General features: G+C 33.4%; 1 protein-coding gene across 1 annotated transcript in view; it reads left to right on the forward strand.

The window, feature by feature from the left end:
* The first annotated feature begins 658 nt into the window (after positions 1–658).
* Positions 659–27,433, forward strand: part of LOC129231242 (protein roadkill-like) — a 67,243-nt gene continuing 40,468 nt past the window's right edge. The window contains exon 1 of the mRNA XM_054865517.1: positions 659–852. The gene's annotated coding sequence lies outside the window, so the exon portion shown is untranslated. The remainder of the gene's footprint in view (positions 853–27,433) is intronic.

Raw genomic sequence — 27,433 nt, forward strand, 5'->3', positions numbered from 1 at the left:
TCCAGACATTAAAGGGGTCAGGCAGGTCAATTGCTCCCTACCCCGGCTTTGAAAAATGAATGTTTTTATACATAAGTGTACTATATAAGAGTAGTAGCTTTTGTTGTTTTAAGTTAAAATATACATTGAGTGCACATCCTTTGCACCCCCTACACCCCTGGAAAAGTTCGAAATGGCTGGATAATGTATATATATATATATATATATATATATATATATATATATATATATATGTATTATATCACAATGCAGCTCTGTCTCTCTTCTATGGAAAATGAATAATAGTGATAGTAAAATCATGTTAATAAACAAGCATTATATTTATAGTACCGGTAATAAATGCATGTTATAACTGTCCCGGAACTAAATATTGAACTCCCGGCACTGCCCCCCCCCCTGTCAAATTATTGAGATATTTCCCAAACTATAATCGCATTTTCATTTTTTCACTCAGACGAAAGACGTTGAGTTGAAGAATCGCTCACAGAAGGAGAATCTCTGAACTTCAGTTCATGAGATGTTTCACTCGAATCAGCTTGGCGACATTTTAATCAGTCACAACTGCATTGGCGCGATAACGCCGCTGTATAGTCCACGTGGCGAGGAAACACAGTTCGGTAACCCAATCCCCTCCCTCAGATTCATCTGCGTGTGCTTCGTAGTAAGAATGCAGTTGGGGTGTTCGTAGGGAAGGTGCTATGTGTGGCTGATTTCGCTGACGGTTTTGTTCAATTTGTGTTGATTTACCCTGTCACATTCTTCCTTCAACATCAAGGAATTACCTATTTATATATTTGTGCCATTTCTACTTAGCTCCTGGTTAACAAGTCTTGATCTCAGTCAGGTCTCCTAGTAAGTACAATTTTTATGGATTTTTTGCTTCGAAATACACCGGCTAATTTTAGGTATGCTAGTGCTCTCTCTTCATCTTAGCCGTTGGAATCGCTTGTTTCTTGCTGTTTTCTTTTCCATGCTGAGCTTTCGATGATCTTTATTACGTAATTTCGAGTACTTTTTTGGCTAAAGATTATTATTGCGCATTAATGTACGATTGTTTCTGTGGAAGAGATGACGTAGAACATTTCCTTCAAATTAAGTCAATGTGAAAAGCATCGCATGCTTTAGCTCTACACAATTTGTCGGGATTCAAATTCTGATGATGTGCATGTTATTGAAGTTGATGTTGGAAAATTAATATTCAACAAATTTTACGTAGTAGTGTACTTGTAACTTTAGAGTACCTGCGCAGACAGTTGCATCACAATCATTAGTTTACTTCGAAGTAAGTTGTTTACGTGTGCTTCACTATTAAATAATATGAAACTAAAAATTTTTAATACGTTATTTCGACATCTCGAGAACTTTTTCGACTAAAAATTTTTAATACACATCAATATGCGTGTCTATTTCTGTGGGAAAAAGTGACGTCGAACATATCCTTCGTATTAAGTCAATATGACAATCGTTTGGAAGCTTATCTCTTCGTACACAATTTGTTTTGATTCAAATTCTATTGATGCGCATGTTATTAAAATTTATATGGCATATTAATATTTAACAAGTTTTACGTAATAGAGTAGAACGTTAGAACATATTTCATAAAAACGATCACACAGCTATCGATTGTTTACTTCAATGTATGTTGTTTAATTGTGCTTCACCTTCATTATCAAGAAATATGAAGCAGAAAATAATATTTTTAGTACGGTATTTTGAGTACTTTTATGGTTTTTTTTTTTTTTTTTTGGTCAACCGTATTATTAATACACGTATCTATTTCTTTATGAAAGGTTGACGTCGAACCTATCCTTAGAATTAAGTCACTATGAAAACCAGTTGGAAGCTTTTTCCCAGTTTGTCTTAGTTCAAATTATGACGATGTCTATATGTTGAAGTTCATATGGGATATTAATATTCAACACATTTAATGTCATAGTGCAATTGTAAATTAAGTGTACCTGCATGAAAAGTGTTGCATCACATTTCATAGTTTACTGTAATGATCAGTCTTTTACTTGTGTTTCATTGTTGAACGATAAGCAACTGATAATATTGAAACACTTTCTTAAAGTAAAGCCTTAAGTCACTTACTACTTATCCCGGAGGCAGGGGTGCCCATCACCCCTAAGATCAAGGGCGCACCCCCTAAATATCGCAAAGACCCCCAAAAAGCAAGAGCCCCCCTAAGCATGAGTAACTTACCCTTCAAAACAACACCCCCCCCCCTCCAAAAATCAATGGCGCAGTCTGCGCCATGACTCCCCCCCCCCTCTTAGGTGGGCACCCCTGCGGGATGAGGAGGGAAGGGAAAGAGGACCCTCGTCTAGACACTCGTTCAAAGGTGCTCTAAGGTTAGAAGCCCCTCCCCGCCAAAACCTTGGCCTAGCATCATGTTTCCGTTTATTTACATACACAGAAAACAGCGTACCCCCGCTAAAAAATAAATTAATACAATAGTGCCATCACGATTATTGGAACTATAAACAAATAGTACTTTTCCCTTTAGACCTTATTCTTTTATAGGATGTACAGTATAACCCCGATTTAACGATTGTCAAGAGACTGGAAAAAGTTATCGCTAAATCAAGGATATCGTTAAATCGAGGAGCATAGACATTCAGTGCAGTCAAATTCGCACCAGTGAAGTGTATCCTTAAATTGAGGAAATCGTTAAATCGAAGTTATACTGTATTTTTGTATTTTACTGAATTAATAATTAAAATATTCTATCAAGAGGTTATTTATTTCACAGCGCCAATTTTCTCATTCTCACAGCGGGAGGTTTGTTCTAAATATTATTTTAATGATATCTGGCAGCACAGAATCAGATTTTTATTTATTTAGCTTGACAGTATGAGTAGAATTATGTACTGTAAACAGTCAACGAATTAATTTGTATGTAGGAGTTGATTAAAATTCATTTTGACGTTATTTCATCCGGTTGAAATCCTTGTCTATGTCAACTGTTTGGCATGATTTTTGTGTTTGATAAATTGTTATCATGTACTGAAATAAAAGGTTATTACGTCAGCATTGTTTCATACAGTAGACAGATTTATTCATAAATGTTTTTCACAGTGAAATAGTATTTCGGCGTTTATAACTTTCAATACGCCATTTAAACAAGCACTCAAACATTGTATTCAAAAGGTTACAAAATGAATCATAATAGAATGAAAGCTTTATTGAAGATTCCCCTTATTGAATAACTTGTTCTGTCAAACTTAACTTGTTGCATTTGATACAGATTTTTGCTAAATTTTATAACTGGGAATGGTGACTAACACTTTTAAATTATTACTCCATGACTGATTTTGTTTGAATGTACATCGTACATAGTATTGAAACTTTTCGTACGCTTTTTCAGTTGTTGCGAGAGAAAAATGACGTAAATTGTTTATAAAAGAACATTTAATTTCCTTATATAGCGAAACTGCCAAACAAGGAAAACGCATGTGTTTGTACGAATTTATACAAAATAAAGAATTGAAAACAGAAAAATTAGTATGATTAGAAGAGGTGAAATCTATTTATTGTTGCAATAATTACGAGAAGTTGAAACCGCGTATTGAAAACGTTTGATTACAACATCATTTCAGAGTATCACACAAATAATGATATATACTACTTTTGGGAATCATCCTAATGTTGACTGCTTGTAAATATACTAAAAAAAATCGATATACATGTTTTTATTCCGATGAAATTTGGGGTAAAAATATTTGGGAATCATTTCGGAGAAAGATTTTGGTTGCAAAATGACGCATTTTCTGTTCAAATCAGCAAAGTTTTTGTCTTTGAGATTAATTTTTTTTTTTTTTTTTCATGTGTACTGGTTTTCCCTTGCCAAAAAATAGATCTTTGTTCTAACATTTAAAATATTATAAACAAAAATGACTAAGAAAGGAGGAGTTTTGAAGTATGAATCTGACTGGACGACAAGATAATAGGTCATACCAATGACAGATAACACTGATAACGCGTTTTATCAGTTTCTGCTCGAGATGAATTGTTCCTTAATACAAAGAAAAGTATTGTTAGGGGAATTACTCGGTGCTTATTACTGCAAGGGCAATCGGGGACAACTGCCCTTCTCACCCACTTGAAGGGGGCGCCAAAACTCTAATCTAACTTATATAAACAATTTAAAACAATATAAATAGTTTTTAAATCCAAGCTGAAGAAAAAATAGCATTTGATAAACTACAAACAATCATTTGTTGAAAATATAGTTTTGTTAAAGTAAAAACTTTATTGGAGAGGAGGTCTTACCTTAAAATTAGTAAGCCATGATATGGAAAATGTTTAGTTAAACAATTATTTATTAATGAAACAAATTATGATCTTGCTCTCCATGCCAGATTTGTAAGCATTTTTGTTAATTATTTATTAATTATTTTTCAATGTTTATAACTATGCCCATAATGCAGTTGACTGAAACACAAAGTGTTCAGGTCGGGGGTTACATTCGGAGAGATAGCAGCTCTAGGGGAGGGGAAGCCTCAAAGCAAAATTTTGCCCTGGGGCTTTTAGTCGAACCCTGGAAGTACTAAACGTGATAATCCTGCTGGAAAAAAAAAGGAAAAATGAGTTCTTAGTTTTTATTTTAAAACTTGTTCCACATTTGTTATTGCCATTATCTGCTTAAAATAGTTCTGAAAACCTTTAAAAACGCAATTGTTTTGCGAAGTTTCAAATGACTGTTCCATTTCTGAATTTTCGCGGTGGAAGTACTAGATAGAATTTTTGCGAGGGATTCATTTCGTTGACACAAACGTGACGTTAGTTAAAATGGGATAAGTAGCGAGTGATTTCAGCATAAAACCTAGTTTTAAAGATAAAACCTTAGTTTTTTGCTTTATGTGCAGTTAAGTATTTACATTTTGTTTTCGTAAAACAAAACATCAACAAAAAGCGAAAATCACAAGTCTTGTAATAACAAATGATCTAAAAGAGAGAGTCAAATTAACTATTGATTTTTTTTCGACTATTTAGTAATAAAGTTTAAAAACTGAAATTTCTTAGAGAAAATTACCTAATCAAAAGAGTAACGGATCCTAATCTGTACATTTTCAGGATGAAAACTTGAAATTAAAAAAGAAACATAAAATACACTTTTGACATAAACTTTAATGTATCGTCGCCTCAGAGCAACAGTAAGATATCTTAGCGTTATTTCTGGGATTAGATAGCTTACTGTTTCTCCGAGGCGACGATGTATGTAGGATAAACAATGTGGAGGAGGGCGTAAAAGTAATTTGCGACGAGCTCCAAAATTTCTGTGCACGCCCCTGTTCTTATCTTTCATTATCTGCTTCAGTTTGAATTTCAGCTACAATTTGCTATGTATAGTGCACTCTACAAAAAATGAAAAATAAATAAAATAAAATGCCGGTATCATTTGTGGTCAGGATTTGATTCATTACCAACTTTCGGTTGACTTTAAAATGTTTTAAAAAAATGAAGAAATAAAAGGATGTAAAGAGTTACCTGGACCGGACAGTTGGAATTCAATGAAATATTGTTCGATATAACCAAGTTTTCTCCCATTCACTTAACATTGTACCTACTACAAAGTATATCTAGTTTCCTCGTTATATCCGAGTTCTTGTTGAATCAGAGCTCGTTACAAGCAAGTTTAACTATAATAAAAATTGCGTTGGTTATAATCGAGGACGGTGAGCAAAATATGAAACTGTATTTATTTTTACTTGTACGTTTTAACATTCGAGCTCCTTTTTCTCCTTGACCGACCGCTACCTTTTTCCGATGAATTGTTTTGCCTTTTTCGGAGGAAGAGGAGCAGTGGGAGATGTCATCCTTTCAACAATACAAGGAAGTAATGTAAACGAAACCGGGTTAGAGAAAGTTGTTCTAATTTTTAAGTTAGTCGATAAAGGTTGAAGGATTTTCAGCAAATTATTGACTAAAAAGTTTTGCAGTGACACCGTTTCAAATAAATTAAAATTTCAATGCATCGGACTAACCTTTAAAATTATTTGGACTAGCAGTAATTAGAAATTTTGCGTAAATTAAAATTTTGATTGCGTAACTTTTCTTATGAGCTTGTGGGAAGCAGATCGATTGTTTACGCAAAAATTGATAAACGCATTGGATTGTTTTTTCATGTATAAAGAATCAATAAAAACATTATACCATCTGTAGACTTAATCATCATTATTACCAACGATGAAACTAAAGTAAAATGAAAGGGTAGTACAGTAATAACCGATTTAAAATGTACATTTAACTTTCAGTATAGTGCCAACATAAAAATTCCTCATTATACTTACCGTATTATCTACATCGTATTATCTTTGGAGTTGCATCATTGAACTAGAACTCTCCTCACACCCCCCGCAGACGTAACAAAAAAAAAAATCATCTTCAGTTAGTGGTTTATAAAAAGAAAATCAAACAGGGGAGGGGGAGCAGAGGTGCCCCTAAGAACAATGGTGCACCCCCCTTAATGTCGCGAAGAACCTCTCCCCCCCAAAAAAGCAAGAGCACTCCCAAAATGAGAAAATTACCCCCGCAATACACCCCCCCCTAAAAATGTCAATGGCACAGTCTGCGCCATGACCCCCCCTCCTAGGTAGGCACCCCTGGGGGGAGGGTGGCAAAGTCAGACAAACCATAAAACATGCGCATTCCCCTTTCCGAACTCGCATACAAAAGGAAGAACAAAACATTAGCCCTATATTCGATTATATGTTCACACATATACATGTCTTTGACCTCTGAGTAACACGAGGTTGCGTGCACCCGGCAAGGCTTCTGCAAACAGTCTGTCTAGTTGGAATTATCAGCAAAAAATAAAGGACTTCCTCAAATAGTGTAGCTATCAATATCCTCTGTACGGAAACACAAGCGATAATGTTGCTAGTCGAATGCTGCTGCTTTGTTTTGGAAATAACCGCAGGATCCCGACCTCTAGACCTGAAAATTCAAATTTTAGTTAATCGCCAGTGGCCAGTATACACTCTTAGTGTAGTAGCCATTTTTTCTAGTATTATTAATTATTATACTGGATTATTTTTTATTATTTTACAAAAACAAAAAGGCAAAGTAAGCTGTGGAAGAAAATATTGTCTTATGAAACCTAACTGCAATTTCACTCATTTGCTCTATTTATTCGAGATTATACTATATATTATTATTCTTCTCCCCCCCCTCCCACAAGGTACGTTTAAAACTTTTGTACTACATGCCGGCCGATGTGCGCTTGCTAGTTCTTGAGTGATGGGGTAGGAAAGTAAAGGGTCATTCTCCAGAAAACGTAACTTTTGAACGCAAATATTTTTCAATTTCGAAACCTTTTGTTTGCTTTTTTTTCTTATTATTATTCTTAAATGAAAGTTACCTACTAGAAGTAACCATAAACAATAGCCCAGCTAAGTTCCAATTATTTTACTCATAAATTAAAAAAAAGAAAAAAAACTTATAATGTTTAAAAATCGAGTCCAATTTAATATCGAGGCCAATTAGCAGTTATCCTTTTGGTTCAAATGTGTGTTAAAATATAGTATTTAGTAAATTTGAGAATATACTGGCAATTTATAATTTTGGTAGAATGCTTACGATTGATGTATTTCCCCTCCAGCAGTTATTTTCACCTCAGAAATAATGACATTTATAAGGGGTCTGTCACGGAGGTGAGGAATTTTCCATTAATATTGGCCTGATGGATACATTTTTCAGGGAAATATTTTGTTTCTTTCTTGCTACAATCTACACATGTTATGCATGGTCAGAAAACATGGTCATTTCTTTTTTTTACATAAATTTACATCCCTGAAATTCAAGTTCACGGAGATGAGAAGTCGCAATAACCACACTTAGTTTTTAAAGCAAAATCCATCTTGTTCTTCGGCAAAAATCTCACAACTTTTTTTATGGCTGAAAATAAACAAGGGGGCTTCCTTGTATCATGGAAAATAAAGATTGGTGTCATTACTGCCACGTGTTAATGAGGGACGGTATTTTGTGTTTAGGTAACGGAGGTGAGAATATATTGTGTGACATGACTTCTTATCCTACTAAAACAAAACATTAAAAAAATAAATATACATGTATTTAAACAATTAGTATTTCAGACACTTGTGAAAGGAATAATAAATAAGTATATACTTCTAGTTAAACAAGTTATTAAGCAACATAAACAGTCACACAAGGTGTGTGACATGGCACGGAGGTAAGAATTAACATGTTGTGAACCAAAAATATACTAAAATAAAAATTGTTAAATTGTTGGCAGGTTAAAATAGATATATTTCTGATAAAATTGAAAAGCATTGTTAAATGAATTGTTCCTTAAAGTTTTTTCTGTAAAAGGCGTGTGACAGAAAAGTTGCACTTTTTGAAGAATGACCCTAAAATGATTTATGTCCTTATCCGTTGGGGAGGTGAAATACTGTGCAAATGGGAGAACTTAGGAAAGTTCCAAAAACATCGTCATCACAAACAAAGTGTGACATATTGAAATGACATTTTTTGACAAAAGAAAGAAAGAGATCAGTAGCCGGCTCGGTTTTTAAACGGACGGTTGAGTATTTAATTTCATTTTCCAAAGTAAGATGTTTAGTCGCTCGGTCGCGAGTGATTATTTTCGGGTCGTCTACCCACCTCGAAGGGGGGGGGGGGGTGTTGGGAGGGATTTCAAACTAGCACATAGTGTCTGAATTTCGAATTTCCTCCCTCACAACTCTACTGAAGTTACGTAAAAACGTCACCAAGAGTTTTTCCCAAGAGATTTCGGAGACAATTTATTTCAGTTTCATTTTTCCCTCTCTTAATCAGCTGTCGGGCCTGATTACTGAATAAGGGAACTAGACCATGGCCTAGGGCCCCAAAATGGTTAAAGTTTTTTTTAGTCAATGGTTAAAAATTGTTTTAATCAATGGTTAAAAAGTGTTTTAGTCAATAGTTAAAAATTGTTTTAGTCAATGGTTAAAAATTGTTTTAGTCAATGGTTAAAATTGTTTTAGTCAATGGTTAAAATTGTTTTAGTCAACAACTAAAATTGAAAAGTTTGAATATAAGAGGTGAATATCCATGGTATCTTAAACGGACCCTGAGGAGATGCATAAATGGAAGTTTTAGGCTTCATTATAGTAAAATAATTATGAAGGAGTATGTGATTTTTTTTTCTCTCATAATACTATTTTATCCTCGCTTTCGTATCTCTTTTTTTTAAATCCCAATTGATTGAACGGGATGTCATTCCTTCATTGCTTCTTTCAGTTGTCGTTAACACTTATGTCATTGACATTTTTCAAGAGTCAAAGCAGTTGCTAAGATACCATCAGATAGCATTATTTGCTTTTAAATAACTCAAAACGCAAATAAATACATACATTAGAGTTTTTACGAATCGTTACTTACAGTCAAATAGTAACTAAATAAATCCATAATAGAATAGACTGACCAGTGAATGAACACCTAAGCACAATTTATTTTTCAAAAATTCATTCTAAAAACTAGTGTTTTGGCTCATGTCAGTAAAAACATTTTCATGAGAACATGTTATTACTTTTTTAATAAAATTGAGAACTTTTACGGTTCTGAGTCGATTTTTTTTCATTGAACACCTTTAACCGGTAGACATCCTACATTTACTAGTCGTTTACTTCTTGGAATTGTATAGGATAGGAGGAAGTATGCTGCTAATTCATCTAAGAAAAAAAAAGTTTGAAATCTTATTTTTAAAAAAGCTGTTCATTCCAATAAATGACTTTTAAACTCATAATTAAAAAATTAAGTACAAAGAATATTGTTCAGAGTACCTTTAGATTTTATTCTTTTTGTTTGAGTTTTCTCTATAGATAAAACGTCTGTGATCAAGAAATACCTAGGACTGATGTCCAAATTTTGTCCTGGATGTTTATTACTTAAATTTCAGTGAAAAGTGGAATTGAAGTTAGAAAAAAAATCCCAGGTATGTAAATGTACTGTCCCCCTCTCCCCCCCCCCTTCTAACGATTACAAGGATTTCTAATAGAGCTTGTGAGTGAAGGTTGTAATCCTATTTCATGGAAAACTGACTTAAATATTTTAAGTTCAAAATATCCAATGGGAGAAAAAGAGGAGAAGTTTTTAAGCATCTTCAAAATTATTCGATTAGAAAATCATAAACTAGCGGGAGGAATATTTACACAATCCCCAATCTCTTCTAGTTCATTGCATATCAGGGCAGAAACATTTATTTGAAATTATTTAGTCTTTTACATCTGGAATTCACATAATTTTATTCCACATTTGGAGTTATTTAGTCCTTTTTCGCTTGTAGGTATTATTTGTTTCCTATCACAAAATAACGCAAATGTTAAATCAGTTCATTAACGAGATGCTCGCACGTAATATAATCATTGCAGCTGTCTGACAGGAAGATATTCTTTTTTTCATCAAAGATCATGCCTGGTCAAAGAGAGTTTGAGTGAAGGGTGTTTGATCGGTTTTCCTTTTTATTAATGTTGAAATGATTAAAATTATTATTTGCCATACCTTTCAAATACAAATTACATTGACCATAATCTAAACCCGAAAAAGACAACAAAAGTACTCATGATGATTTCAAGTGAAATCGGGGGATAAAAACTATTAACTTTTTTTCCCACCCCTTAGGCGTACTGTTTAAGTGTAGTTTCCGCCATTGTACCCAAGCAATTCGAAATGTAGTGAAAAAATTTAAAAGGCAGTTTTCCTCTGAAAAATCTCGGAATGTCCCCAAAAATTTCGCGGTTTTAAATTGTGTTTTCCATAACTTGAAAATAATGAAAAAAACCATACTCCCTATATTTTTTGGCTCGATACTACCATATTCGAAGGTGCCCATAGGGGGGATTATGGCGCAAGTTGCACCATCAAATTTTTTGGGGAGATTTTGTAAATGTTTTTATTTATTTAAATATATTTATGGATTTATTTTAAATTTAAGTTATTTATTTTATTTTATTCTGTTTATATTTTATTTCGTTTATTTATTTAGTTTGTGTGTCATTGGCGTAGCACAGAACTTTTCTAATAAAATAACAATAATAATTGAAAATAAATATTTTTTAAAAAATAATAAAAAATATTAAAAATAAACAAGATAAATAAAATTTAAAAAAGAGCTAGAAAATAAAAAAGGGAAAGAGGGTTGAGAATTTGGGGGGGGGGGGGATTTGCGCCATTGAACTTGGGGGAATGGGCACCCCTGGCCATATTGCTATGAAATTTCACAAGGTGACTGAAAAGAAGTAGAAGGCCACGCTGCCTATTAGATTTCCTTCTCTACTCTTCTCGTTCTTTTCCAAATACAGGTGCAAAACTTTTTCCCAAGGCCCAACTTTTCCTCTCATCTACCCTATCTCTCTCTTTCTCTCGATTGCATTGAGCTTCAAATAAGTTCTAATCCTACCTGTTTAGCGGATCAATATTTGAGTAATCATAAATTGAGGTTTTCATTACGATTTTATGTCAAATCTTTCTAATGAGTAATGTCGAAATTAGAAGCAAAAATATCGAAATTAAAACACCAGGCCACACATACTAAAACAAAGCAAGCATACAGCTGTCTACTAAGAGACGTTTGACGAGACAAACTCGCCGCACGAGAATTCTCTTGTAGCCTTGAAACCTCTGTATGCTTACTTCACTATTTATTTGTATTTGCTCCAGACTTCATCACACAGTATAAGCTATTATTTAACGTAATCTGAATACCCATGGAAAAGGAAAATTTTACCTTGAAGAATGTCTTCTCTCTCTTTTCAAGCTCATACTGAAATTTTGATGTAAGGTGATTTTAGTTTTGATAAAATGAAGAAATTTACGCATTTAAAAAAAGTGTTTTTGAAAGGAATTTTAAAGTTTCTTTGTTTGATTTAATGTGGTCTCTGTTTTTTTAATGCAAATTTATTACACACAATGTTTCAATGTTTAGAGTCTCTACTGCATTGAGAAATTTTTCTTCGGTTTAAAATACGTTGCCATTCGAAAAATATAAAAAATTTGCAAAAATGGCACCTGTTCGTAATTTTTAGCCGAGTTAGTTTTAAAGTAGAGATTTCGGAGAAATGTCCAAAAATTTAAAAATGTGTATAGATGAAGAAAATACCAGTTTAGTCGAAATGACAATGATATCAATTGATACTAGACATTTTTTAAACTAAATTTAATTTCCAATAAATAAGAAACGGATATGAAATCCGTTTTATTGACCGTGATATTTTTAAAAAAGTACACGTTTTCAGGTAAAAAGTTCAGCTTTAATAATTCCTGCACAAGTTTTCCGCATTTGCTCCTAATTAAAATTACTTTTATAAATCTTTGTTTTTTTGGGGGTTTTTTTTTTCAATTATTATTTGCTTAAAAAATACTCCTTATTATGTATGCATACGTAAAACATCATCCAACATGACAGCATCTTTCAGATGTACGACTAGCCTCATTTTCTATGCATTTCTGAAGCATCATTCAAAGTAGGCCAGAACCTGTCTTTCTCTTTAGGCGCCTAAAGGCTGAATCCTGTAAATAAAGGCCTAGGATAATCTCGCAATAATGAAGAATAGCATTTGGGTCAAAAAATATTCCAGGAATAAATAAAATTATAATAATGCTTTGAGCCAAGTTACAGAGAATTAAAGAAATTAATTTTAATTTTGTGTCATTAGAATTTAATGCTGCCGTGGAAAGGTAAAGTGCAGTGTTTGCAGAAATGAGTTTCGGATTTCCCGCTAACAATAGTGAAATGTTGGACCTTGACGTTTTTTAAGTGCTTTATTTTCAGCGAAAACCAAATAAGCAAGCTTGTACAATAAAGCTTAGATGACAAAAATGCAAAAAAATGAAAATTGAAAAAATTGTAGAAAAGGCTTTACCTTTCCACTGCAGAATTAGTCTGTTTTTGGAGCTCTAATCAAAACATTCATGTTTGTGAAGATCATTGAATGATTGTCATGATCTAATACAATTTCTAAAACGCTACTCCATTTTCTCCGTGTAAAATTAATCATTGAATTAGGTTAATGGGTGATGCTTAAGGGAAGGGAATAGGGGAAACAGTGAGTTAAATCAGTAGCATATCGCTAATTATCAGGGGTGCCCACCCCTAATGGCAAGGGCGCACCCCCTCAATATCGTCGAGATCCCCCAAAACAAAAGCCCTCCAAATGAGAAAAATACCCCTCAAAACACCCTCCTAAAAATTTCAATGGCGCTGTCTGCGCCATGACTCCCCCCCCCCTTAGGTCGGCACCATTGGAATTACAATATTTTGCGTGCCAAAAATTTTATTTTTTTAAAATTCAAAATATTAAGAAGCAAATTTGCAATGACAATAAACCATTTTTGAAAAGTCCGTAGCGAGTTTTATAGATATTAAGCAACTGAAAAGAAGGAAGCTATATTTTTTGTTAAAAGAAAGTGGAGTTTTTTTAGACAAGGAGCTATAAAACATTTGTGGTTTAATGGAGGGTAATGTATCATTCTTTTTAGCGAAATCAAGTTCCATTGCAATTTTCATCGTTTGGGTACTTGGTCTCTCGAAATGGTTTCAATGTGCAAATATGTATGTGCAAGTATTTTCTACAATGCCTTCCACCTTTATATTTATAAAAATTTTAATAGTCACCTATCGACACCCCCCAAATCCTAAATCTCAGAATGTGAAGATGCCCGTTGAATTAATATTTCGTTTAATGCATACATATACGATGTGTACAGTATACAGATTAGTTCATTCAATGCTAAAATGATCAACTCAAGGCTAAAATGAAATGACCAATTCACTTTTCGATCGCTGCTCAATCTGTAACTATGCTTCAGACTAAGAGTCGGAAATTTTGACGAAAAGAGGTTTTAAGCTATATTACATGCTAATTGCATTTCTCGTGTAGCTCTTACTTTTCTATTACTCAAATTTTGTAGTTATGTATGGGAAAAACCCATATTCATTTTGATGATGAACTTGATGTCTTTGAGGGAAATCAATGACCGTATTTATTAGAAAAAATCTTGACATAATAACTAGTCATGGTAGTATATTTTAGAAATCAGGTCCCACCAGTAGTATATTTAAAGGTCCATGAAAAGGTAATGAAAATGGTTAAAATGACTGATAAATACTTTATAGTCTGAAATCTGATTGTACTAGAAAGATAAACTCTTTAGAATTTGTATAACACTTCTAGACGAGTAATCATTATTTAAAAGCATCAACCTTAAACATCGCTTTAAAAAAATGTTCATTAATTTAACTTTGAGCATTTTTTTTTTTCTTCAACGTGAAATCTTAGTTGGTGAGGTGATTTGTTCGTAAGGATAAGTGGTGAGGTGTGATGTATGTAACCCCAACATTTTATTTCTTGTGTTCTCCACACAATTTATTAAGTTAAAGTATAGGAAAATTTCCATAGCTTTTTTAATTATTTACTTCTAAAACGGTACAACTGTTGAGGGTTAAATAGTTCTTATACAACCCTTATTAATATTTGGAGACACTTTTTGAATGCTGACGTTTTTAAAGATTTTTTTTATTGTCTGGGATTACATGCATACTTTATCTCTGAAAAAGTTTCCATGCTAAAAATAAATTCACTGGCTCTATTATCCTTCTCTCGAAATGATACTGTGTTGCTTCATTTTTTCGTAACTGTGACGTCAAATTGAGAACTCTCTTCTGTAACCATAGTAACTGCTCCAAAAGCGACGTCTTATCTAGTTACGCGATGTTACCAAATAGGTTAAGAAATAGTTTCTAACGTCACCTGCTAGGTTGCCTACGCCCTTGAAGATCCCCTCTTTTGCTCCCTTTTCCCCTGCATTCCCCTTTAAGGTTTTTTTGAGCATAAAATTTCTTTCTATTATGCGCGTGCATTCAAGAGTATTTTGCGCATGAAAGTTTATTCCAAAAAAAAAGGGTCTTAATAAAAAGAATAAAAAAGTAGTATTTGAAAGATGGGGTGTATAGAGAGATATTCTAACGCCCTTACAAGCGTGTTTTCGTATTGAAAATCAAAGACACGTCTCAAATGCTTATTCGAGCATATTTTTACGCACTATCTTGATTGAAAATTTAGCAAAGAAAGAAGAAAAAACGAGCTGATGTGTGCATCACATGACTTCCTTTTACGCCAATTTAATGATAATAGCGCCTTGGAGTAAGCAAGGAAACACTAAATATTTTCACCCCTAGTTTCTTGCGAACCGAAGCAAAAAAACGTTTTACACAGATTTATTTCCCCATTATTAGCAATTTTAATGTGATTCAGTAGTTAACTCTTTAAATATTACTAACACTGGCCGAATTAAAACTAGATTTAAACATTTAAAAAAAAAAAAAACGCGAAATTTTTCGCCAAGTTATCCGACAAAACTTGGTGACCAAAAGGTTGGCGATATATTGCCAAGTGTTTGACAAATTATAACACCACTTGAGTTAGCATTGAAATTAATAATGATTTCCCCCTAAAAAGGTGTAAAAGACCCCTTAGGATCATCCGAATGCAACCAAAAGGGAAGGTGCATAACTAGATCCCACTGGGAGTCTACGTATCAAATATCAACTTTCTAGGACATACCGTTTTTGAGTTATGCGAGATACATACACACATACGCATATACATACGGACGTCACGAGAAAACTCGTTGTAATTAACTCGGGAATCGTCAAAATGGGTATTTCGGGTGTCTACATTCCTAGGCATATATCTACGTGTGGTCGGGTCGAAAAAAAAACTCAACATTCATTTGGGGGAAAATGAAAAATAAGGCCCATTTTTGAGAGAAAATTTTTTCGCAAGTACAATACTTCCTTTTTTGTAAAAGGAAGTAAAAAGTAATTGGATTTTTTTAAATGCTACATTTGAATGTTTTTCTACTGTAAATTCAAGATGTCAAACATTCTAACGGTTAAAAAAAATCAACATGCCCTTTCTTTCTTTCCATCTCGTCTTTTATCACATCCTTAGAAAGTTTCTTTTTTTTTATTGATCTCATTTGTGGAATGTTTTCGTATATTTTTTTCTTCCAAAATGAATTCCACTCCGCTTAAAAATGTCAAAGGGAATGTCATCGTGATCTGGACCACGGTGGCCGACAATTGGAACATTTTTGTTTAATGGCTACTATGATTCACATTATTTTAATTGGTTAAACTTTTCCGCATCTTAGTAATTGTTGGTGCTAGTCATTCAAGTAATGTATCCATTTTATTTTAAAAATTTGAGCCAAATGGGGAATCTGATATCTAATAATAAATTCTCATTTTCCGATCTTCCCGAAAGCGTCATAAAATTCTATACCTCGGAGCCAGACTGATGTAAGTCACATTAGGAGAGCGAAAAAACTTTCGTCTGGACCATACACGGGATGGGACTCGAGCTCTTTCATTCTAGTAAGTAAAATGTAAAGGCCTTTTTTTAAAAATAGAATTAAGTTTTGACGATTCGATGCGGAATAAGATTCTACATGTTAAGCAATAATAACCAGAAAATTGCCTTTTTTGGACTAACGTTAGTCTGGCTCTGAAGTACACGTTATTTAAAACCCCGTTTGTATTTCTACGTTATATGATGGCATATTAATTTTTATGTGAAGTCCAATTTTTTTATGGACCTAATCTCCAATTCCGTTTTCCAGTATAGTATTAACGCCATCGGCCTTGTTCAAAAGCATTTCAAGCTCCAGCACTAAATACCAGCTTTCGCTTGTTTTTTGGGAAAATGCCAGAGGTTTCGAGGCAGTACGTTGGCATGCAACTAAAGCAAGGTTTTCCTCTTCGCGATGGAAAAAACTCAATGTTATTCGCGATTTTGCAGCGCTATTTAATTAAAGTAGATATATTTGATGTAATAAAAAGGCACACCTATACAAACACGAAATTATGCCATTAAGTTCATAGAGAGCATTAGAGGCTCGTAGTCGCCATTAAGTGCATAGAAAGCATTAGAGATTCCTAGTCCTAATTAGCTTTTGATTGTGTAATCAAGGAGTAAAATAACGTTAGTTGCTTTTAGACTGAGTCTGTTCTGGAATTTTCGTCAGGGTCATTTTTTGTTAACCCTTAACTTTTTGGTATGTATATATATTTTTTCCTTTCTTTTTAACATAAATGGTGAGGCGGAGTGTTTTGTAATCCACAAGATTTAGTATATTAAAAGTAAGAAAATTACCAATAATCATATAAATATACTACTGAAACAGTACCGTAAGTTCTCATGTATGCAAATATTACAAAACGTTTGATTGCAGAAGTTCAATTCTTCTTGGATGTAAGACATCCCACCTTACCAGTTAAGGATTAAAAAATAGAAAATGCAAAGTTCGTAACTTTACGTGGAAAAAAAGTGCAGTTGGTTTGCTGTATAACGACTTCCAGCGGATAACATAGTTGTAATTGTCAACATATTTTTAATGCATTAGTTTGCTTAGTATTTAACACGCATATTATGTTCCAAAAATATGCTATTCATACCTCATCGTCACAATGATATAACTCTTTTAATGCAATGCCCACGGAACCATGCATTTCTTTTTTTTAGTGTCTTGTTAAATTCACTCACTATGTTAAAATTCACTCGGTTGTATTTTCCGATTTCAACATTTATCTTTTTGCGTTTATAAATTAAAATTTTCTTGAACAAATAAAAAAAATCGGGAATATCATCTACAGTTTACTGTTACTCCGTTCTGGTATTCACAAGGTCTTTTGATGTTATTTTAAAATGCCTTGCTTGCAGTGGCGTAGCCAAGGAGGGGGGGGGGTCCAAGGGTGTGTGGACCCCCTCCGAAATGACTAAGCAAATATATGATTGAAGAAAAAAATGTATTGTGTTGAAAACAAGCATTTTACTCAAGTGGAAAAAATGAAACACGAAAAAATATGCATATATATTTCTCTTGTACAATGTATGACATACAAAAAAAAGGAAAAAAAATGAAATGAAAGTTGATAAAATAAAATGAGCGGGGGAAGGGGGATGAAATGGAGGGGGCGCTGTAAGGCATAGAGCTTTATTGTAATGATTTTCAGTTTTTTCCCTATTGTATGAAAATATTCCTCTCTGCAGTCTCAAGCATTGGTTTCCCTTGTATCATTGAAGTAGAAGCCAATTCTGAGAATATACCCGTTTAGAATCAAACAAAAGACACTTCCCCTTTGCCTCGTTCCCTCAAATTTCTTGGTATTTTTTCCCTGTTTGACCTTTCTGGGAAAGTGGGGTTTATGCTCATTTTAAATTCAAATGCATTCAGAATTATTGGTCATTAATAACAGTTAAATAAAATTTTCACCCATAAAATCTATTTTGCTTGTTTTTAAGATCTCCACCACATCAATTTGTCAAATTTTCACAGCCCCCCCCCCCTTCGGAAATAACTTCTTGACTACGCCACTGATTGGACCACCTCTGAAATGAAACCCTGGCTGTGCCACTGCTTGCTTGCCCCCCCCCCCCCTTGTTTTAGTAAGGCAGGATTTTTCCAAAATCTATAAAAATCTCTAAACCACTTTTTGCCCTTACGAAAATATGAAACAAATGAATCAGAATAGTTTCAGCGTATTAATTTCTAGATTTTTCCTACAGCGCACGGTTTCCTCAATTTCATCACATTTTTAATTGAAACTTTTGTAAAATTTCAATTAGAACTCTTATTGAAAACTCACTTGAACGTTTACAATACTCAAGTAAGTTTCGCTATGTCTCCTCTAATTACTGACAGCATGCCAAGATAAACCCTTGATTTTCTTCAGCAGTTTATCTAAATTGAAGATAATATGTTGGACGTATGGTGCTATTGGTTGCCGATAAATATATTTATTAATTATTTGCATTGTTACATGCGCTTTGATTGGAAATAAGTATGAAGTGTTGGGAACATTAATTTTAGATAATACTATGCATATACGTACTTATATTTTTCCTATTCATCTAATATTTATTGTCCGACGATCCTTAAGATATCCAGCAGGTTATTATCTTATCAATATACGTGCACACACACATTTACTTTGATATTAGCTTATCAATTCAAATCGTTTTCCTGTCTTATTTATTACCTTTAAACACGAATCCCAGACGTGAAATTGCTTAATGCGTTTACCACATGTCTTCCATTCTAAATCTTCCGTCAATTAACTTTACTTTGATTTGTTTATTGTGGTTTAAATACTTTATTTTCTTTTAAATAGACCAACAGATTCCTTTAATCATATAATTTATTTCTGCAGTAAACTAGAATCTTTTTACAGATTAGCTTATTTTCTGTCAAAAATGTCTTATTAACCAAACACATTTTACTTTTCATTTCATCTGTTTACTCAACCGGAATATGTTCTTCAGATAGTTTATTACCTGTTTAATACTTCTGTCTTTCAATATTTATTTCGCTATTAAATAAATATAACTGTTTTTATAATTTTTTCCGCTCAGAACTAATGAAAATCATTTTAAAAATTTATCGGAAACATCAACTCTATTAACACTTGCGTCTTATATATTTGCTCGTAATTTTTATTAAGAAATGCATTTATTTATTCAATTAATAGCATTACAGAATTGCTATTCCGAGAACATTTTGCATGTTAATTATTCCTTTTTAACATCAAATATTTATTTTTTGTCGCGAAAAAAACATGATCACGCCCTCATTGTATTTGTTTTGGGATGATAGGGTTATGATAGTGCTCTTGTTACGTTTGTTTGTGTTGATATCTAACTAATTTATAAACCTCTGAATATTTTCCCAAAATATCAAGTATATTTTTATTAAATACCTGCAAGGGTCTAAAAAATTTCGGGTGACCAAATTTAAAACCTTGGCGATTAGTTTATTCAAAACGAACTGATGTGTGCATCACATGACTTCCTTAAACTCCAATTTAATGTCATTTCCCCATTACTGGTAATTTTAATGTGATTCAATAGTTTACTCTCTAAATATCACCAACAGTGGCCAAATTAAAATCAGATTTAAAAAAAAAATCCCAAATTTGTTGCCAAGTTGGCGACCAAAAGACTGGCGATATATCGCCAAGTGTCCGTCAAATTATAACACCACTTGAGTTTACATCGAAATTAACAATGATTTCCCCCCAAAAAGGGGCAAAAGACCCCTTTAGAAACACCCGAATGCAACCAAAAGGAGAGGTGCACAACTAGACCCCACTAGGGGTCTACGTACCACATTTCAACTTTCTAGGACTTACCGTTCTTGAGTTATGTGACATACATACGTACATGCAGAGGTCACGAGAAAATTCATCGTAATTAACTCGGGAATCGTCATTATGGATATTTCGCTTGTATATACGTTCTTAAGCACTTATCCACGTGTGGTCGAGTCGGGGGAAAAAAACTCAATTTTCATTCGGCGATGAATAAAATGGAAATTAAGGTCGATTTTTGAGTGAAATTTTTTTCGCGAATACAATACTTCCTTTTTTTGTAAAAAGAAGTAAAAAAAAACTTTTAAAAACCATGTTGCAATATTTCCATATACTCTAAGGAATAATTTGTCCAACTCCTCTAATATTTTCCCGGTTTCTCAGATTTTACAATGTTTTGTTGATCTTTGTACACGCACCTTCTGTTTATTTTTGCATTCGGTCAAAATTACCGTTACAACGATCGCTGCGACAACGTCATGCGTTGTTGCATCTTATCCATTAGTTTTGTTTAAAAGAAGTGGAGAAAAGTACTGCGTATAACTTTATTTGCTTTCATTTAAATATTAACCATAATACGTATGTTCTCGTGCTGGTTGTACAGTTTCTTCAAAATGTCTGACTATGTCTTACGTCTCATTATCTATCTAGATAAACATACAGAGGGTTCAAGTTTTGCGTTGTAGTAATGGTTAGGGGATGTACATTTCCCTATAATCCGTTGAATGAAATCATTACCACATATCAGTTATCTGCTAAACGGAAATAAGTATATCCTTTGTATCTTGAACGAAATTACTTTCACGTTTTCTTTTATCTATTGAATGGAATTACGCACACGTTTACTTTATATGTTGAAAAAAAAAAATTACATTTCACATTTCCTTTATCGATTGAAAATAACTACATCGTTCATGTATCCGTTGAACGGAATAATCTTCGCGATCCTTATTTAATTGAGCGAAACTAATTTACAAATTGAAACAGTATTAACACTTAACGGGCGGATCAAGTAAATTTGCATTTTTTTTACATGACATTCTAAGACATTCCACTTAGATGTATGCTTTTACTGAAATTTTTAGTACACTGGTGCTATTTCATTTTTTGCACATTGATACCATTAATTATAGTACTAAAAGTCCTATAGGTACATGTTCATTAGTTCCCAATTATCTGCTCTCAAACTGAGAAGGGGAAACCGAATTCTACATGTTGTTAAGAGTCAACTTACAAAACGAACGAAATTCATATTTTTCTTCTGGAAAAAAGAAATTCTTAAATGTAAAGTATTTGATTTGTCTCGAGAAAAATTTTTAACAGTTCTTTTATATTAATTTCACAAAATTAAAGTACTGAAGTACTTATTCATTTCTGTTCGGACTTTAAATACTGCCCTCCCTCTACTTTGAATGCAGTCACTTGTGTATTCCTCTGATAGAACAGGGATTTCTCTACCAGTGATCCGTGGACAACCTTGACTGGTCCTTGGGGATTTTTACCTGCGTGTGCTCTGTAAAAGATTTTCCTTGTTCAAAAAATACTGAAAGTAAATTTTTAAAGTTATTTATTTTTTTTTAACATTTATTATAATTTTAGGATCTAAAACCCATATTTTTGTTTCTTAATGCTGGCAACACTTGACTGTGCTTAGATTTTTTCTAAAAACTTTAGATTGGATTATGTGATTTTCTTGTGTGACTTTTTCTCTAGGGTAATTGGTAGACTCCCCAATAAACCAGTCACCGGTTTACCGCATCTCAGCTTTTTAATTGATTTAAGTGTGAAAATCGAAAAACTTAAAGAGAGAAATGCGTTACTGTAGTGCACTTAACGGTATCTCACTCTCTTCTGAATTAAAAAAATAAAATAATAATAAAAGGCGCTGACGTGGTTGCCGATGACCGTGACTCCAACATAGATGACAATATGATTCCTGCCACATCAGTTAAGAAAGAGCAAATGATTACGAAATGGCATTTATGCTACGCTTTGTGCAAGAATAGATAGCTTCCTCCTAATGTGATTGCTTTTAGAAATGTTTCGAAATTATGCATCAAGTTGTCGAACTTGAAGTAAGGATTTTTTTTTTTTTTGACATTTCCATTATTTTAAATAAATTTACTCACCTGGGGTATTTTTTTTCAACGATGATTTTACCTTTTTAGGCAATTAAATGCTATTCAATTGTTTAATGCAATTTCAAAAATGTATTCATCAATCATTTTTTCCTTTTTTTTTTTTTCTTTTTCTTTTTCATTCTCTGCTTTAACATGAATTTCACTTAGCTGGAGCACCCTGGTCCCATTTAAAACGGTTAATCGGAGTGTACTGTACTTATCCCTCTATTTAAATATCGTAGTTCGTAAATGGTAATTAAAGTTTTATAATTAAATTATATAGGACCATTCCACGCCATTCCACGGGAAGGCTGATATATTTCATTAAAAATGATAATTTTAGATGGTAATGAACATTGTTTGATTATATATAAGAAATCACGCATGTGTTTGATTTTGATTTCTCAAGCAACAAATTTTTATTGATGCAAATTATTATTTTTAAATCATTAATTTTAATGAAATATATTTGCTATTACGTGCGGGAAAATGTCCGTTTTTCCGTTGAATGGCCCAAAAGCAGTTATTTAATAACACGTAACGATTTTTGAAAATTAAAAAAAATGTTCAGGAAATGTTTTCAGAAATTTTTACCAATCCGAGGAACAAAACGAAGTTTGAGTTTGAGAATCGCTGATTCTCTAGGATGTAACGAGGGTCGGAATCTTGGCATAATTTCCATTATCGTCTGCATCACTTCGCCGAGTCACCCTATTCCGTATCCAACTTTTGAAATTTGCCGCGATTCCACGCGCCGAATCTGTGTGACCTTGACTCGATCATTCCGGGATCTTGACGGGAATGGGGCGTCCTTATTGAGGACAAGTATCCGGTCCGTTTTTACGGCCGCAATCATGGAGGCAGAAACTGGGCTGCTGAGGGCTACGATGAGAGACGGGGCAACGGAAATCACTAAAATCGGTTGAGGATTATAGCTGGCTGATCGGGAAAATGTTCGTGTCAAGTGTCTGTTGTTGGGGCATGTCTACGTTTCCGCCACGTTCTAATTAGTAAATAAACAGAGTTGGCTCTAGGTTTTGAAGAAAAAAAGTGAGTGCTAGGGGCGCATCAAAAGGAGGTTAAAACTTAATAAATCGAAGTGGAAAAATATAGTTGCAGTGCTACTTCTGTTTTACAGTTACCTGAGTTTGACAAAAGATTTTATTGGTTGAAATTTAATTAAACAAACTGTTCTTTCAATTTCCAACATCTTTCGCTCAACGTCATAAAAGTCATAAGCTAAAAAAAGACAAAAAGGGTAAAATGCAGGGAAAAAATAAAAAACTCTAAATATATTTAAATAAATACTAAAAAAATTAAAAATATACATAATTTTCATCGCACTGCTATTTTTCACATATCAAAGGATTTTTTTTTTTTTTTTTTAAGTTAATTTACGGCTAGGCGTTGCTCAGCCCAACCATTGGAGTCGAAACTCGTATGATGTTTTTGAAGTTCATTTCGACTGTTCGTTATAAATTAATTATTGTTCTCTTTGTTTTCGGATTTACTTGGATTTACTTTACTGCTAAAAAAAAAAAAAAAAAAAAAAACTTAGATAAATGAATTATGGGGTCGGTCAGATCTTTTCTGAGCGTCGGCAGGCTTTTTATGCGCAATGCTCTTCTGAGAGCGGAGCTTAGGGCAGGAGTAAGCTTAAAAAATTCCTTTATTTTTTATTCAGCAAAACTTAAATTTCGGCCAAAAATATGAACGTTTAATATTAGGGTACGTCTTATTCAAAATATAACGTTTTAGTAAGTATTTTAGCTCATAATTTTTTTTTTCAGAAATTTTATTTTAGAATACTTTCAGTTAATCACGTTTTTAATATGTTATCAATTTTTAGGTATTTCCTTTCAATAAACATTCAGTTTTAAATATTTCACTAACTGTTAAGTTCATTCGCGTTAATACACGCTTTGTTTCAAATACTTTTCAGTTCCACAAGAAGAAAGATGACTGTAGATAAAGAAGATACGGGAAATTTTAACTCGTTTCGTTCAACAATCTCCGCAGCAGTGATTGAAAATCCAGTCATTGTAAAGCTGACCACACTCCAGATGAAATTAAGATTAGTTATTGCTTCAATTTTGCAAAAAATCGCGAATTTTCTTCTGGTAAGTCATAGCGTAAATCTGATGACTTTTCACACTGCGTTTAAAACTAAAAATTCGTTTATAGTCATAATTTTTCATCGACATTCTTCGATTTAATTCTTGCTCGTTGATTTGACTAAGGTTGCAGCCGAGTATATCTACAAACAATCTTGTCAATGGACAAAATAAGCTGCGACCAAGCGAAGGAATTAGTCCCGAGTGCGATGTCTGAATTTTAGGTGCAATTCAGCACTTTGCTTTAGAAATCGGATTAGTTTGTTAAGCTCACGCATATGTAACCTTTTCTTTCTTTTTTTTGTCATTTCTGTAAATTGCTAAATATTTTCATTTTTACGAGCGGTACAGGGCGGAGCATCACATCCGTATGAATCGAGCGCTCCAGCTCAGAGACAGTTGGCGATCTCCTCTAATTCGCCAGTAGCTAGCTGGAAAGTGACGTTTTTACCGTCGTGATATCATTGCCAAGAAACTTCGTTAACAAGTTTTGGTCTTATAAATTTAGTATGATACAGTCAAAACAAATTTGGTTCGATCTCGTTGGCAAAAAGAAAATCAACTTGTAACAGAGCAGACACCCCCCAGAATTGACAGATGACAGGGTCTAATAATTTTTCTCTCTCAGATTTCACCTCTCCGTTTTGCCCCTCAAGATGCTTGTCGATTTCGATGTTTTCCTCTTTGTTTTCCTTTTCTTTTTTTCTTTAAATTTGAAAGATGCAGTTAATTTTTTATTTCTCAAAAATATGAATGTTAATGTTATAAATACTTACTAATATTTCAAAATGAACATATTTGCTTATAATTTATATGTGTGCTTTCATTGAACTAGTTTTTAAACTTATTATTTGGTTTAAACCTAAGCAACCTGTTTCATGGCTCAAATTTTGTCGCTTCTTTACATTTGTCAATCTATCTGCTGATACATAAATTCTTCCCTGTACATTGGTGAATGTTAATTTTTTGTTTACTTATAAAGCTTTATGCTGTTTACTTTTGAGTACATGATACTCAAAGGTAACTTTGAAGATGGACAGAGGAATAACGTTATTATTTAAGAATCCAGCAAGCATTAGTATTCAGGACGTATAACTTTGTCCAAAACTTTGATGATTACAAATAAGTGTGATTTGTTCCTAAAATTTTTTTGGAAGTTTAGGAGAAGAGAGTAAATTAGAAAAACTTGAAAATTATGTCATTCGAGTGTTGATGCTAATTTTATTACTGGGGATGAGCAGTTGCGTCCATTCCAGTATGGTCAACTTTAATAATATTCATTAGCGTCCTCATTCATTTTTTTAAATATTTTACAATTTTTCTTGTGCACGTGGGGAAAACAATCTATTTCTGTTGTCGACATCATAGCTAGTAATCATTCCAGTTGCAAAGTCAAGTTTTTCATGATAAAACTAAAGTAGCCATTTCTATTTGAGGCCGTGAGAAGCAAAGGGGTTGATGTAAATGGGTTTATTAAAAGTTTTGGGTAAAACGCGTTCTAAGTTCAGACCCTAGGTAGGTTTTCATTGGAATTTATTTCTAAATCATGATATGCAGTAACATCTACCATGGCTACTAGTATCATCTCTTGCCCGAAAATAGAGGAGAGGTTCTTCTACTATTTGTACTGGCTACCCCTAAATTTTTAATTTTGCCACTTGCATCCCTTTGTTTCTCACTGCTTCATTTCTTCTCTCATTGCTTACGTCATAATGACGTACAATGCTGAAAATTAATTCTCGTAAAATAACTATCATCCACTTTCTGAATAATCTTGTTTCAAGAGCCATAGGATCCCTAAAACTTTTTCCAGAGGTCAATGGTTCCAGTGTTTCTGTTTAACAATGATGATAAAAAAAGCCCTCAGCAACTCCTCCTCGACCTTCGCGAGCTGGCTCATGTTTCGCTCGAGTTCAATGATCTTGTTTTCGTCCCATTCTAATATTTTCGCATCACATTTTCTTATTGTTGAGTAATTATGTTGATCTTTCCCCCACCCCCTCTTTAAAAAGCATTTTTTAAAAGCCTGCTCATTTCCCAGTTGTAATGTGCTTAATAGGAGTGATTCATCTCTCCCAGAGAGGTCAGTGATTCGGTTGAATCTCCGGAGTGAAAGGGATTCTTTAACCCGATCTTTCTCATGCTGCTCATTTTTCTCAACGGTTCAACGTGCTCGTTCTAGTTCTTAAGCATTTTGAGGATCGTTAAATAATGAAGTGTATTCAAATCCACATTACTTTGTCGTTGTCTCTGGAAGAAGGGTGCCTATTTTTGTGAGTCTTTCATATCAAGGAAAATTTAAAATGCAGAAAAAATAAAAAAATTAAGAGTTTTATTATGCAACTAGAAATGCAGCCTTTTCTCGTTCCAGCAAAGTACAAAGGAAAATAAATTGAATTTATTTATTAATGAAAGGAAGGAATTTTAATATCCTGCAACGGGAAATAAAGTTTGACTTCCTGTGATGATAGTACAATAGCATTTAATTTTCATATTATCGCACATATATCATTTGAAGACCTTTTTCTAGAATATCTGCTTTTAGCATGTCATTTCCAGGTATTGCCAGTCAAAAGTCGTAATTTTTTGCTTCCTCAAAGTTAAATAGTTTTGGATAATAATCGAGATTGAAATATTTAGAGTAAGAGAATAAAGACCTGTTGAGGGTAACACTGAGTCGTTGACACTGCTCTAGTAATGACACTTCTAAAGAAAAATTAAATTAACGAGAGAAAAACAGGCTTCAAAAGATCAAAACTTGTATAGCTGTGTAACATAGCGCTCTAGTGACGGCAGTGCGAAATATTGTGCCGAACCAAGTTTAGCGCCAGTGTCATCGCGATCGTCTCATGACAGCAGTGCCTGTTTTCCAATCGTTGGTGTAATATCCTTGTGGAATTTGCTAAGAATAAGGAGAAAGGTAAGCATTAAAAATTTAATCACCATTTAATATATATATTTTTTAATTTTGCACAATTTTATAATTTTTCGTTGACTATTTTTGTTTTTATAATTGTCAACTACTAGTGGTTTTACCTCATGCATGCAAC

This window comes from Uloborus diversus, chromosome 10 (genome assembly GCF_026930045.1).
Source record: "Uloborus diversus isolate 005 chromosome 10, Udiv.v.3.1, whole genome shotgun sequence".
Lineage (NCBI taxonomy): Eukaryota > Metazoa > Arthropoda > Arachnida > Araneae > Uloboridae > Uloborus > Uloborus diversus.